Source organism: Ambystoma mexicanum, chromosome 6p, assembly GCF_040938575.1.
Source record: "Ambystoma mexicanum isolate Mex_15411 chromosome 6p, UKY_AmexF1_1, whole genome shotgun sequence".
NCBI classification, from domain to species: Eukaryota; Metazoa; Chordata; class Amphibia; order Caudata; family Ambystomatidae; genus Ambystoma; species Ambystoma mexicanum.
In genome coordinates, this window is record NC_090935.1 from 965,048,190 (window position 1) to 965,063,161 (window position 14,972).

The following is a 14,972-nucleotide window of genomic DNA, read 5'->3' on the forward strand; positions in this document are numbered from 1 at the left end:
GGCTGTTTCCCCCTTTAAAGTGATATGAATATCCCAGTCCTCGAATAAGCGGATGAAACAGTTTTAATTGCAAGATAACCCATATCAGTCCAACGCCTTATTAATGGTTATTGTGATTTTATGAGTGACCTTGATTTGAATGCACATGCATCCAAATCAGCAGTTATGGTCTGCACAACGAGTATAGAAATCCTTCGGCTCACCATCTTTTTACATTGAAAATCAATCTTTTAAGTGTAAACACTTCTTTTAATTGTTTGGTTACTTCTTGCTCTTCGAAATGTAATGGGCAAGCCATTTGGAAAAAAAACTAGCAGCAAACTTTATGCAGGCTTTAGGAGGTATTCACTGGTTTAGTGGTATTTACAAATCCCACCCATTGATCATGATATTAAAGGTATATAAGGCCAAAGCTACAGCCACTGCAAGATATGGAGCAGACATATGGCGACTTCTAGTGTCCCACTGTTACATATTCATGAAACAAAGGTGCTCAGCCGACCCGATTCTACTTCAAATTATCCGGTTAATTGTGAGGTTGGTCTTCCCTGTTTAGAGGAACTGAGCCAATTAACTTGTGGTCCAGAGTTTGGGCCAACCCGAAGACATCCTTGAGACATCTCATTTTGAGTCCTATCCAACTCTCAGAAGGCAATACATTAAGAATCCCCTGGTTGATTTACGTGAAAACTAATTTAGATAGACTAAACCTTGGAACTTGTTACACTAACTATTTTAATTTGAAAAAGAAAACTGGAATTGAAATCATAGACAAGTTTCTAGAATATATTATAAGTGAAAGAGAGAGTAGAGTAATTGCCATCTATTCTTAGTTACATTCTCTTGGCCCCGACTGGTCTGGTTAACTACCTCACCTGGTCCAACTACAAACATGAGCGAGTGCTAATCACTAGAGCAAGACTTATTTGATCCACTTATGATCAATTACTTCTAAACGGACACATTTGGAGAACTCTAAAACGGTCCATTCTGTACTGAATACACTGAAGATGTAATGCACTTTATTTTATATGTCTAACGTATCGGGATATACGTTGAAACATTATTGTTCCCTTCTTTCAGAATTTGGGTTTCTCAATGCAGACGTTTTTATTGTCCGTAAATAAGTCACTTGTTGCTTGGACGCTATTAACTCACATGCGACGTGACCTGGAAAGGAGAGAGCATTTGGTGAAGATTTTACTAGGGGATGAATTGACACCATGGATTGTATTTATACCAGCCCATATTGGTTTTAGAATTGTATATGTATCTTGCATATAACGATTTTATGAAATTAAGAAAGATATAGTTACTTATGTGAATTTTGTATTTAATGCTTTGTATTTTGAAAATTGTTCTTTAATAGATTTTATTATACAAATAAACTGAATGATGATGAAAAATATATGTTCAAAGCATTGTTTGTTTGTGGTGTCTTGTAAGAGAGGAGGTTGCTATAATTCTACCTTTATTAACTTGAGATTGCATCTTGACAAACACATAAAACACTGAATGTTCTTACATCAAAGGCTGAACTATCAAACATCCATTGAAATTGAAAACTACTGTAAATACGGTAGTATCCTGTGTTATATTAACAGTAAAAACATTCAACTGCGCTTATGTTGCTAATCAAACCAACATGGCCAGTGACCTTTCAGGTTAACCAGCCGGAGTCCCATGCTGAGCTCACCACCACCTTACATCTATGTGCTCACCACACATGATTTCAAAAAGATCCATGCTGGGTTGAAACATGTGTCGGCTTAAGTGTGTAAATAAATCACCCAGGAGCAGGACCCGTCCAAGCCGTTACACACTACTCGATCCCCTTCCAAGGGAGCTCCTTGACTCCAGGCGCAGTGGCCCCACTTTGGAATAAAGCTGGGTGCTCCATTCCCAGCGCAAGGTAGGCTTTGTGGCCTCGTTACCACACCTTGCGCTCGAGTCAGCGTTATTTTTGAAAATCTGGAACATCGCCTGACAATTATGTGCATGCGTTACTCAAGCATGCTAAAACATTTTTATGGCCAGGAGCTGCCCCAAATGATCCAGCTGAGCACATACCTAGTGGCACCATTGCCTCACACGAGGATGCCCCCAATGTAAGATGGCCACCAGGCTTTGCAGTGCAACTGTCTGACCTGTCTCGGCCTCCTGATCCGTGCTGGACAGCCCATTGGGCCACACTTCCCACATAGCAGCCAATCGGTCGCCGGAAGGCGAACGCCGGACCAGCCCACGAAGGACCCCACACAAAGGAGCAGGACCTGTCCTGAGCCTGTCAAGAGCATGGCTAGAGGCTAGGCCAGAACCCCTGCTCCATGATCCCCTCCACGCCGGCCCAATGAGCGACGACCTGTTGATAACACGGTAAGCGTAATAACACGCTCCCTAACGCAAGCGACACCCAGTTATCCCTTGATTTATAATCAACTCCTTCAAACTCGAATTACGAAGTGCCGCCTCTCTGAAACACCCAGTACTACAAAATCTTTAGTTTCCTCTAGCCACTCGACACCGAACTCACAATAACAAGTACTTTTCTCACATGACGCCAGCAACACCTTCCTCTGAATTTCGGCAAGGACAGATAACGGTATTGTCAGGAAATACTGCACCCTCTAATGGTTTACCGTCTGTCTATTTGCACTGCCCAGCCAAAACCACACCTACCTCGAACCTGACCTGGGCGAACTAAACGATACTAGTATACAAACTGATCTAAACTTGTGCTAAAGAGCATCTACTGCCCATATATTGTAACGCAGTCCCTCACCAACGCTGCGAAATGACATGATTCTACATTGCTCTATTCTTCTGGTTGCACGCAGAGACTAAGCTAGCACTTGCATTCTAGGTAAACTTGCACTGTCTAATTGTATCTGCTTGCACATGCCCGCCCAGCCTTACAATGACAATCGTATTTAGGTGAACCTTACTGCGCTATTGTTACATCCCAGTTTCTAATCTAGTGTGACATATTGATTTTAGCTGAATTTGTACTGTTTTACTGCATCTGTTTGCACACACATGCCTTCCCAGCCTCTTAGTGAAAATTTAATTTAGGTGAACCCTACTGCACTATTGTTACATGCCAGTTTCTAGTCTAGTGTGATCTATTGATTTTAAAGGAACTTGTACTGTTTTACTGCACCTGTTTGCACATGCCCACCTAGACTCTTAGCGAAAATCGAATTTAGGTGAACCTTACTGCGCTATTGCTACATGCCAGATTCTAGTCTAGGGTGATCTAGTGACTTTAGGCAAACCTGCACTGCTTAACTGTATCTATGTTATGTTGTAAAAAACTTAGTAAAGCGCACGTACACCCGAGGGTATCTTGGCGCTAGTTGCTGAGGGTAATAGAGGACCAGAAAGGCCAGACAATACCCTAAGAAAGAAAGGGTGGCTTAAAAGAGAGTAGTTTCCAGCAATCGACGGAATGTAAGGTGGTCTTCAGTTGCCTGAAGAGCAATAGGCAACTTATTCCAGGATTTAGCAGCAGCCACAGAGAAGGCACGGCCTCCCTCCCATACGTGACAGACGGAAGTGGGGGATAGTAAGAAGACACGCATAATGAGAACACAGCAAACAGGATGGAGAGTAGTGGACAAACTTAGTTTGAAGATACTCAGCGCCCACGCCATAAAAGGCACGATGCACCAAACATAGTGATTTAAACAAGATCCAGCTGGCCACCGGAAGCCAATGGAGTTTCTTAAGCAGAGGAGAGATGTGGGATCCAAAGGGAGGGCGAAGTATAGAACGAATGGCAGCAGTTGAAGCCTTTGGATCAGAAAGCGAGGCTGGGCCAGATAGAGAGAGTTACAATAATCAAGCGTGCTAAGGACCAAGGGTGCCTGACATTCAACAGGAATAAAAGGAAGTACTTTCCGCAACATGCTGAGTTTAAAATGCCCGGCACTACACAGACTAGCCATCTGATTATCAAGAGACAAAGATGCAGAGATTTTAACGCCAAGGTTACGGACTGATTGAACTGGAAGGGGGAGAGGACCAAAACTCGATGGCCAGAATTGCGAGGTCCAATACAGAAGGGGAGAAGAGGTACCCAAAACCAGGACCTCGGTCTTACTGCCATTCAGTTTTAACCAATTAGTCATCATCCAGTGCCCCAAATCCTCCAGACAATTCCTGAGACAAGCGTCAGTCTCAGCTTGAGTGAGGTCCACGCGGACAAGAATCTGAGTGTCGTCCGCATAAGAATAATAGCGGAAACCGTGTGAATGAATGAGAAGCAGAAGGGATTTAATATAAATGTTGAAAAGAATAGGAGAGAGTGCTGAACCCTGATGGACACCACAAAGAAGTGAAGCCAACTTAGAGCGAAAAGGAGGAAGAGAAATAGACTGAGAGCGCTCAGATAGAAAAGGTGTGAACCAGTCCAGGACCCGGCCAGAAAGACCAGCGTTGGAAAGGCGAGAAAGCAAGATGGAATGATCGACGGTGTCGAAAGCAGCCGACAAATCCAAGAGTAGGACTGCTCCGACACCACCCTCATCCACCAGGCATACCAGGTCATCAAGCACCGAGTTCAGGACAGATTCAGTACCCCTCCCGGGGCGTAAACCAGACTGCAACGGATCGAAGAAATGAGAAGACTCAAGAAAGTTAGAGAGAAGAGCGGACACCAAAGCCTCCATCAACTTCATAAGAAAAGGAAGAAGTGAGATAGGGCGATAATTAGACAGCACGTCTGGGTCAAGAGACGGCTCCTTAAGAAGGGGGAACACAAGGGCGTGCTTAAGAGAGGGAGGAATAAGCCCATTGGAAAAGGAAGTATTCACAGCAGTACTGATATGCTCGATAATGTCAGCAGATACCTCCTTTAAAAGAATAAGAGGTATAGCATCATTAGGAGAGGCAGAGTTTAGTTTAGAAATAGCTGCCAGTACGTCAGAATTAGGGAACTGCGGAAACAAGGACCAAGAAACAGTAGGAGAAGTGGAAGAGGTGACAATTTCAGGGGCTGCGAGCGACGGCAAACCAGCCTTTATGTGGTCACGAATAATAGAGATCTTTTCAAGAAAGAAGTCAGAAAGAGAATCACACAGGCCCTGCGAAGGGGAGACAGGGGCCTTTCCAGTCTCAGGGGAAGAGAGAGACTGGACAAGATCAAAGAGGGCTTTAGGTTTATTAAGCGCTGATTGAACTTTCTGGCTATAATAAGACTTTTTAGCAGTAATCAGAGCCTTATGATAAATCAAAAGGGAGCTGCGAAATGGGATCTTAGCAGAGATCATGCCTCAGTAGCCTCCTAGTGCAATTAGGGGATCTAATTAGGCGAACCTCAGCCCATTGCATCTATCTGCACAGGCTTTTCCTGCCACCACAAATGATCCCGAACTTAGGTGTACCTCACATCATGAGCAAACCCCTAACACTCAGTCCCTCCTACTCACGATGGCGCTCCTCACCACCTTGTCCGCCCTCTTTAATGCTAACCCTCTCTCGGACAGAAACAATAGACTCCGAGCAAGACTACCCCGTATCTACGAACCTAAAAGAAATAACATTACTATTGGAATCCACCCTACCCCACACCGCTTAGCCAAGTGTGCACAAGTAACCAAAAAAGAAATTCTAAACCCGGTGCCCACCCAAGTCCACACCAAGAGGCACCTTAGTCAAAGCGAACGCTCAATTAAACCCACACTGAGCTGCAACCTAAAAAGCTCCTTGACACTAACGGGGTCCCTCATTAATGCGGGATCCATGGTAGCCCACGCCTCGGAAATTTCTGACATTTTAAGCAATGGCAGTCTAGACCTACTCGCCATCACTGAGACCTGGCTCCATGAGGCGCAAGGCCCTACTCTGATGTTAGCTGTACCTGACAGCTACCATATACTCAGAGCAGATAGACCGAAAACCAAAAATACCTTACCTATCAGACTGGCTAACTCACCACCCTGCTCATCTTGTGAAATACTCACAGCCAAACTGCAGCTCTCCAATAACGGTACACTGACCACCCACCTGGTTTATAGGCCTCCAGGACCATTAGGAACTTTCGAGGAGGACCTCACAAGCCTTATAGCGAATAACACGCAAAAATCACTCCCAAACCCTACTGATGGGTGACTTTAACATCGGATTTAATGACCCAGACAACAATTATGCCCACTCCATAGCTGCTCTACTCAACGACCACGGGCTTACCCAAAAAATCCTTTCACCTACCCACATTAAGGGCAAAACCCTCGACTGGGTATCTGAACTCAATTGCAACATTACCATGACCGACATTGTCCCTCAACCCTGGGCAGACCGCTATTTAATCAACTTCACTGCCTCACTCGATCTCCTCACTCCTCAAACTATCAACATGATACCCCCCCCACCCACCAGAAGTAAAAATGACATCTCTGCTGAAAAACTCATCCCACTTCTCCTCCCCGCCATTAATGGCTTGAAGAATAACACTGATCCAGACACATTAGTGGACACCTTTAACCAAGCCATGACCAAGGCACTAGACACCATTGCCCCCATAAAATTGCATAAAAGTAAGCAAGAAGGGCATCTGAACGCTTGGTTCACCCCTCAACTAAATGAACTCAGAAAACAGAAAAGGAAACTACAAGCTACTTGCCGTAAATCGCCCACTGACAGCAATAAAGCTAAATTAGCCCAACTATCTAAACACTATAAGAAAGAAATTATAAACACAAAGAAAAACCTATTCAATGACAGAATTACGAAGGCCCAATCTAGTACAAAGGAACTCTTCTCCATCCTCTGTGAAATGGAAAACCCAATGCATCCAATCGACACTGTCCCAAAGGACAAGACATGGTGTACCAATATACAGAGCGCACTATCCAACAAAATCTCCTCCCTCAAACTCAAAATAATAAAAAAAGTCTCCCTGCCCATCGATAACCAACTACCATCACTGCCCACTGAGCACAACACTATTCCACCATTTAGCTTTAAGACTATCTCAATCATTGACACTGAAAAGGTCATTCTCTCCTTGAAACCCTCCAACTGCAAGGGTGACAGTTGCCCAGCACAAATAATCAAGGATGTGGCCAGAGACCTAGCCCCATTCATCTCAAAGCTAATCAATTCCTCCTTCAAATCAAATACGGTACCGACTAACCTGAAAGAATCCTGCGTCCTCCCCCTACTGAAAAAACAAACCCTCGACCCTTCAATACCTACCAACTATAGACCCATTACAACCGTACCCTTCTTACTCAAAATTATTGACAGAGTAGCTTATCTACAAATTCAAGACTACCTTGAAACTAATCACCTGCTAGGTTCACGACAATCAGGATTCCGCCCCCTCCATGGCACTGAAACAGCCTTGCTAGACCTCAAGACTAAAATTGAGGAACTAAAGAACAATGGAAAAACTACCCTGCTACTACTGCTAGACTTGTCAGCACCCTTTCACTTGGTGGACCACGCAGTTTTATGCAGCCACTTAAGACTCGCTGCCAACTTCACAGAAGAAGCCATTGCCCGGGCTCAATCCTTTTTAGCCAATCGGACGATGAGCGTTTTCTCTACTTCCGCGTGCGCCGACCCCATCCAAATTTCCTGCGGAGTCCCACAGGGATCCTGCGTCTCACCCACGATGTATAACATCTTCACCAAGCCACTATTGGACAAGTTGGACAGACTGGGTGTCACCTACACTAATTATGCAGATGCCACCCAGATCCTCATACCCCTTTCGGACAACTATGAAGAGGACTTGGCTCTGGTGAACAAAATATACACCCTCATTCAGGCATGGATGGCAACCCATGGCCTCTGCCTGAATGATGATAAAACTGAGATCCTACTCCTCGGATCCAATTCTAATTTTAAAAAAACGAACTCCAAACTACACATCTTTTAACATTGACAATAACATCAATAAGGTTATGCCGGAGGTAAAAACGTTAGGATTCTACGTGGACTCCTCTCTCAACCTAAAGAAGCAAGTTAACTCTCTCTCCTCTACCACTGCCTACACCTGCAAATTAATCTGAGTTGCCAGACCATTCCTGTCCAACGCCAGCTGCATTACCGTGGCCAATGCGCTCATCATGTCCCGACTAGATTACTGCAATGCCCTGTACTCAGGAGCCAACAAGTTTGTCATCGACAAACTTCAAAGATTGCAAAATAACGCTCTTAGAGCAGCTTTGAACATACGTCATAGAGAGCACATCTCTAAATTCAGGAAAGAGGCTCACTGGCTAAAAATAAAAGACAGAATCCTCCTCAAAACGATATCCCTCACCTCTAAATGTCTCAACACACTAGCACCTCCCTACCTATCGGACAAAATCACTAGGAAAATCACTGCCACCAACACCTTCCTGATCGACATTCACATATTCAAACTCGCCACGGCTGGAGGCACCAGCTTACCAGTCAAAGCCGCACAAGTATGGAACACACTCCCTATTGACCTTAGACGCCCCCTGCCGTACACTAGATTCAGAATTAACGCTGTCAAATGGCTTCGCTCTAATGGCCTATAACCTCTTCTCTCCCTGACCTGCACAGTCCAAATGCCTGTGACTTACTTTCTTCACACTCATAAGTGTAACCATAGGCTACCTAACAGATGCTTCCTTTAATAAAGAGGCACACTGGGATGGAGGTGAGTAAGAGCTTTATTCGAGGCCCCCGGGGTAGTCACAGTGGAGGCACCAACTGGCGAGGCACTCTCAAATGGAATATACATGCACGAGGTTCTAAAGAGACTCGTGCATGTATTACCATAACATCTCCCCCACCTGAGGCAAAAAGAAAAAAGAAAAACAGGGGGGGAAAAAACAGGAAAGTGAAAGGAGAAAAAAGGGGGGTCAAGTGGGAGAGGCAGAGGGAAGATGGGTAAACTGGGGTACATTAGTAATAGACATAGTCATTGTTGAAGTTTTGGATGATTTTGCGGTTCCTTCTGGACATTCTTCCAGTGGGGACTCCTTGATGCATGGAGTGAGGTCTATTATTGTCCACATGTTCACGGAGGGATTCTCTTAGGGAATGTGAGGTGTGTTGTGATGGTCTGTCAGGACTGTTGTCCTTAGATATGCGGGTCTCTTGGATGTCTTTTGTTACTTTTATGAGATCATCTCCAGACCATCTCTTTCCATCATCGAGGATGACAGACTTCCCATGACAACTCACAACTCTCTGTGGAGGTCTGAAGATGGATTCACCCTTGAGAGTTTTCTTCGGTTCTTTGACACATACCCAGTCTCCTTCACGAACCATCATCTCTTTTACTCCATGTCTGGAGTCGTATTGTCTTTTGTATTTTGCTTGTTTTTCTCTTACTGTCTTTTGAAGTAGATCCATGTTCACCCTTGCTTCTCCCGTGTATAAGAACATCCACGCCGGTCTAAATCGGTTGGTTTCAACCCTACCTCGCATGAGGGTGAAGGGCTCTATGTTTGTGGTGGTGTGTGGGGTTGTTCTATACGCATGTAAAGCTTCTTTGAGGGTTTCTCTCCACGGGAGGTTGTTGGCCGTGGCCAGTTGAACTACGCTCTTCACGAGCCTGTTCATGAGTTCCACAAGTCCGTTGGAAATTGGATGGTACAAAGATGTTGTTATGTGGCTGATGGACCTTTTCTTGAGGAATTCCCCAAATTCCATAGACATGAACTGAGACCCGTTGTCCGAAACCACTTCCTTGGGGTCTCCCTCCCTGTTGAAGATCTCTGTCAGGAAATCTGTGACTTTCTTTGAGGTCACATTGTCCTCAGCTATTCCCCATTCTGTCCATTTAGAGGTGTAATCGACAAGTACTATGATATATACTTTGACTGTTTCGAGGTTCTCGAATGGACCCATGATGTCGATTGCCAGTTTAGACCACACATGTTTGGGAGGTTCAATAGGCTGTAAGGGGGTCTTTCTTAAGATCTTGGACTTGTCACTCATTGCACACGTGGAGCAATTTTTGACCAGTTCTTCTGCTTCTTTCCACATTCCTGGCCACCAATAGTTGTTTCTCAACTTGTTTTTCGTCAAGCTCCTTCCTAGGTGACCTTCGTGTGCCAGTTGGAGTACTTTTTTTCTGAGTTGGGTGGGTGGGATTACTCGATCGCCTCTGAAGATATGCTCATCGTCCATTGATAATTCTTCCTTGAAGGGAATGAAGGTAGTTAAAGCCTCTCCCGTTTCCACCCAGTCATTAGCTATCGCTTCCCTGATTTCTCGCTGTTCCGGATCAGTATTGGCATTAATTTTCCATTCATCTCTCGAGATGGCAGCGTTTACGACAGCTATGATGTCTTCATCTGGAGATGCAATCTCAGTGTCGATGTTGGTCGATAATCTGGAAAGACAATCTGCTACTTGGTTTTGTGGACCAGGAGTATAGCATAGTTGGAGGTTGTACTGCATGATGTCGAGGAACCAACGTCTTATTCTCGGTGATATAAGGTGAGGGGTTTTGGACTGAAGGACATTTACTAGAGGTTTATGGTCTGTTTTCAGTATGACGGGTAAGCCCCAAATTAGGTTCCTGAAATGCTGAAGAATCCACCTCAGACCCAGAGCTTCTCTCTCAATGGTGGAATAGTTTAGTTCGGCTCCCCTCAGTACTCTCGATGCGAATGCGATCGTCACGATGTTCTTATCTTGTTGCTGTTCCAGGATACCACCCAGTCCGGTTTTACTTGCATCTACGGATATGATGGTTTTGGCTTTACAATCGAACATTCCTAAGGCTGGAGCTTGGTTAATTTGGAATTTGATTTCTTCGATTTCGTTCTTGCATTCAGTGGACCATATGAATTTGGCTGCCTTCTTCATGATGTTCCTCATGTTTTTGGTCTTATCAGCATAGTTGTTTATAAACTTGGAGTAGTATTCTGTCATCCCGAGGAAACTCCTTAATTGGTCTTTACTTTGAGGCTCGGCGATATTCATTATGGTGTCCATGAGTTTCCTCTTGGGGCTGATGCCGTTGGCGCCAATGGAATGGCCCAGGTATGAAACTCGGTCGCACTTTATGTTGCATTTCTCTAATTTGAGTGTGAGCCCACTTTTTTGTATGACCTGTAGGACACCCACAAGTTTTGCGTTGTGCTCTTCTTCTGTACTGGCTGATATGAGGATATCATCTTGGAAGCAGTGTATGCCATCAAGTCCTCCAAATAGATGTGACATGAGTCTCTGAAAGACTGCTGCGGCTGAAGCGAGTCCGAATGGCATTCTGTTAAACATGAATGCACCGAGAGGTGTGACAAAAGATGTTAGGTTCTTTGAGCTCTCTTCCAAAGCTATCTGGTGATAGGCTGAGGAGAGGTCCAGAGTTGTAAAGTATTTTGCAGGTTTCATGGTCGATAGGAGTTCAGATATATTGGGAAGTGGGTGTCTGTCAACCCATATGTTTTTGTTTAGGTCTCTCAAGTCGACGCACATTCTTATGGAATCGTCCGGTTTTTTTACTAAGACAATAGGGGCAAGCCATTCTGAACTCTCGATGGGCTGTATGATATTTTCATCGCAGAGGCGCTTAAAATCTTTCTTCAACGCCTCTTTTGTTCCAAAGGGAATACTGCGGACTCGGTGGGCCACTGGGACAGCACCTCTTTTGAGGATTATTCTGTGTTGGAAACCTTTTAGGAGTCCAATCTTGTCGCAGAACACCTTGGGGAATTGTTTTGCTAGATTAGATTTGATGTCCATATCATTATTGAGCACACTTAGCACGGGGATTTCTTCACCAGGGTGTATTCTTACTCGAAGGGCGGCTTGTTCTTCCCATCCCACAACGGAGGAGCCATCTTTGGCTACAAAGAGTTTGCAATATGTTTCTCTGTCATGGAACTTGAGGTTCACCCACACATATCCCATTATCTCGATGGGTGTTTTTCCATAACCGGTAGCTCTTACACAAGTGCTTCGCAGGTCATGTATCTTGCCAGAGAGTACACTCAAAAAGGTCTTGAGATCCACGATGGTGTAGGGGGAGCCAGTGTCTACCATTACGGGTAATGATATGCCGTTGATTTGCATTTTGACCCAGGGACCGTTGCTCTGTTGTTGGGATGTTACAGTGAGTATTTGTACCGTTTGTTGCATTGGACTGATAGATAACATGTCATTGTGCTCTTGGTTGCTTTCAATGACTCTCACAGAGGACGGTCTGATGAAAGGTCGCCTGGTGAGATCGCCATATCTGGTTGTCTTTCCCTGTGTGTTCTTGCAGACTTTGGCAAAGTGTCCAATCTGGCTGCACTTATAACACTCCATAGCGATGGCGGGGCATTCTTTGTCAGGATTTGCATGCTTGTACCATCCGCACCTCTGGCAGCGCGTTGGATTCTGGGAGTTGTATGGCCTTGCTCTGTTTGAGCCAAATTTCGAACCCCTTGATGGCAGAGCCTTTCTTACTGCTGCTACTATAGGCTCGTAAGGCTCGGACTCAGGGCTGACACATTTGATCTCCACACTGGTCGTGTGGTCGCGTCTTTCCCTCATGCATCGATCTCCCAATTCCATGCTCCTTGCTATCTCCGTGGCTTGGTCCAGGGTGGGATTTTTGGTTTGCCACAATTTTTGTTGGATGCGTGGATCAGCCACATTCAGCACCAATTGGTCTCTCAAATACTCATCACAGACACCTTTGAAACTGCAGGTTGACATAAGCGCTCTGAGGGACACTATGTATGAATCAATAGACTCGCCTTTGAGCTGCTTTCTGGAAAAGAACCTGTATCTTTCCAGTACTACGTTGGTCTTGTTGCCAAAATGACTGGTGAGTTTGGCCAATGCTATGTCAAACTTGCGGTTGCCATCTCCTCCCATGTTGCCGGGTTCGGGAAGGGTCCTGAAAAGTCTCAGTGCTTCTGTCCCTATACAGTTCAAAAGGGTCGCCTCCTTGAGGTCATCATTGAATTTGCTGCCCCCAATGGCTCTGAGGTAGACGTGGAATCCATCGATCCATTGTTCCCATGGGCAGGTTGGGCTCCCAGGGCATGGAAGAAACTTGGTGGGAGGCGGAACGCCCTGCATGGTGGTGTGCCTGATTCTAGGTTGTAAGTGGTGAGGAATGGCGTTGAGTGGCACCAGTTGCTGTAGTGATAGGCAGAGGTTTGCAGTACTGTTGGCAGTTAGCAAGGAGGCGCTGGGATACAGTCTTTATAGAATTGCTTGAATGGCAGGGTGGGACCCCATTCAGAGAATGCCCAGGTGAGTTAGCAAGGAGGCGCTGGGATACAGTCTTTATAGAATTGCTTGAATGGCAGGGTGGGACCCCATTCAGAGAATGCCCAGGTGTATCTGTACTGCAGAGTCTTTAGGCTTCAGTGTATGGATGGTCCTTAGTACAGATTGTGACCTCACAATGGGCTGGGAGCGCAGGTTGGCTGGTTCGGGGAAGACCTGATGGAATGTTCAGTTGTGATGTCACAATGGACCAAGATAGTGAGTAATTAGTCCCGGAAGGTCAGAGTAGCCATTGAGAGAATGAAGACTGCTAATGCTGTGTGTGCGTTGCTGGGCAACAGCTAGCAGCTTTTGAAAATGATGCAGGGTTCTGCTCAGGGCAGCGGTGAGGGTTTTACACAAAAAAATGCCAGCAAAAGGAAAGCGCACGTTTCACCTTGTCCGTTTTACACATAAAATGCCAAATGAAAGGAAAGTGTAAGTTTCACTTCGTCCTCCCCCCTCCTCTGACCTGATAGATGGACAGCTCCTGCTGTCTGAAGCACTTTTGGAGTAGGGCAGGAGTGCAATGTGCGCCGCTCTGAACTCCCAGCGGGGAGGAGCGGCACCCTTTACAGTGTAGAACTGAAGGTGGGGGGAAAGGATGTCGAGGCCTCTCTTGGCAGCGCCCGCAGCGGCCTGCCTGTCAGCTGTCAGCAGAAGTCGGCGGCAGCGAAAGGGGTGGGGGGCTGTGCTCGCAGTCAGGTGGCATGATACGCTCCCGGGGGCCTCGGGGTACGGTGCCTCGTCGCCATTGTAATAAAGAGGCACACTGGGATGGAGGTGAGTAAGAGCTTTATTCGAGGCCCCCGGGGTAGTCACAGTGGAGGCACCAACTGGCGAGGCACTCTCAAATGGAATATACATGCACGAGGTTCTAAAGAGACTCGTGCATGTATTACCATAACACTTCCCCACCTCATTTACTGTATACACTTTATAATAATTGACTATACTGTATCTTGTATTGTATTTCTTCCTCACACTGTATGTAATCTATGTACGTACGAATTATGTAACACTGTAACTAAGTTTCGAGTATTCTTGTACCACTGCGCCCGGCTGCCCAAGGGCTTGTTGCGCATGATCAAATAAATAAACCAACAAACAAACAAACCCTAAACATGAAGTGACGCAATTTCTTGTTTATTCTTAAGAGTCCAGTCTAAATAACACAGTCAACAATAAGATCTCTGAGCCAGCGCCTGGGTGACTCGCTGCGGTCTGCCTGGAGCTTGCCTACAGTCCTTAAGTAGATGCCTGGAAGGCGCGAAAACTGTCTGTACAGTGGATGTCTGTTTACTAGGAAGTCAATTGAGTTGTACCTACAGTTTAATGTTTCAGGTTATACCATTAAACCGGAATTATTTTTAAAGACATTATATTTCCCTCTTGACTCCTCGCTATCTATGGCCCTGCAGATTCATATCTAATATCACTTAGTGAATCCAGGCAAATTAGACCTTTTATCCTTTTCACACTGTGCTACTTATGCTAGAGCAATGGTGGGTGTTAAATTGGACTATTGTAATGCCTTGTGTCAGGAGCCACGTAGGCCTCAATGAACATATTGCAAAACATATTCACCGGAATTGGTACCAACACTCCTAAGCACGCACATATTTGACATGTCCTAAAATAATTGCATTGGCTACCTGTGAAAGCAAGAATTTCTTTAACCATTTTAACTATTGCACTTAAAGCAATATATGGCTGCATTGCACAATATGTTAAACATCACTTTAAACGGCATGTCGCTGCACCCTGTA

The 14,972-nt window shown here is 45.3% G+C and overlaps 1 protein-coding gene across 8 annotated transcripts in view; it reads left to right on the plus strand.

Annotated features, from left to right (window-relative positions):
- The window catches only part of SNCAIP (synuclein alpha interacting protein), a 666,776-nt gene that overhangs the window by 608,625 nt on the left and 43,179 nt on the right, over window positions 1-14,972 (plus strand). The gene's annotated exons all lie outside the window — the stretch shown is intronic.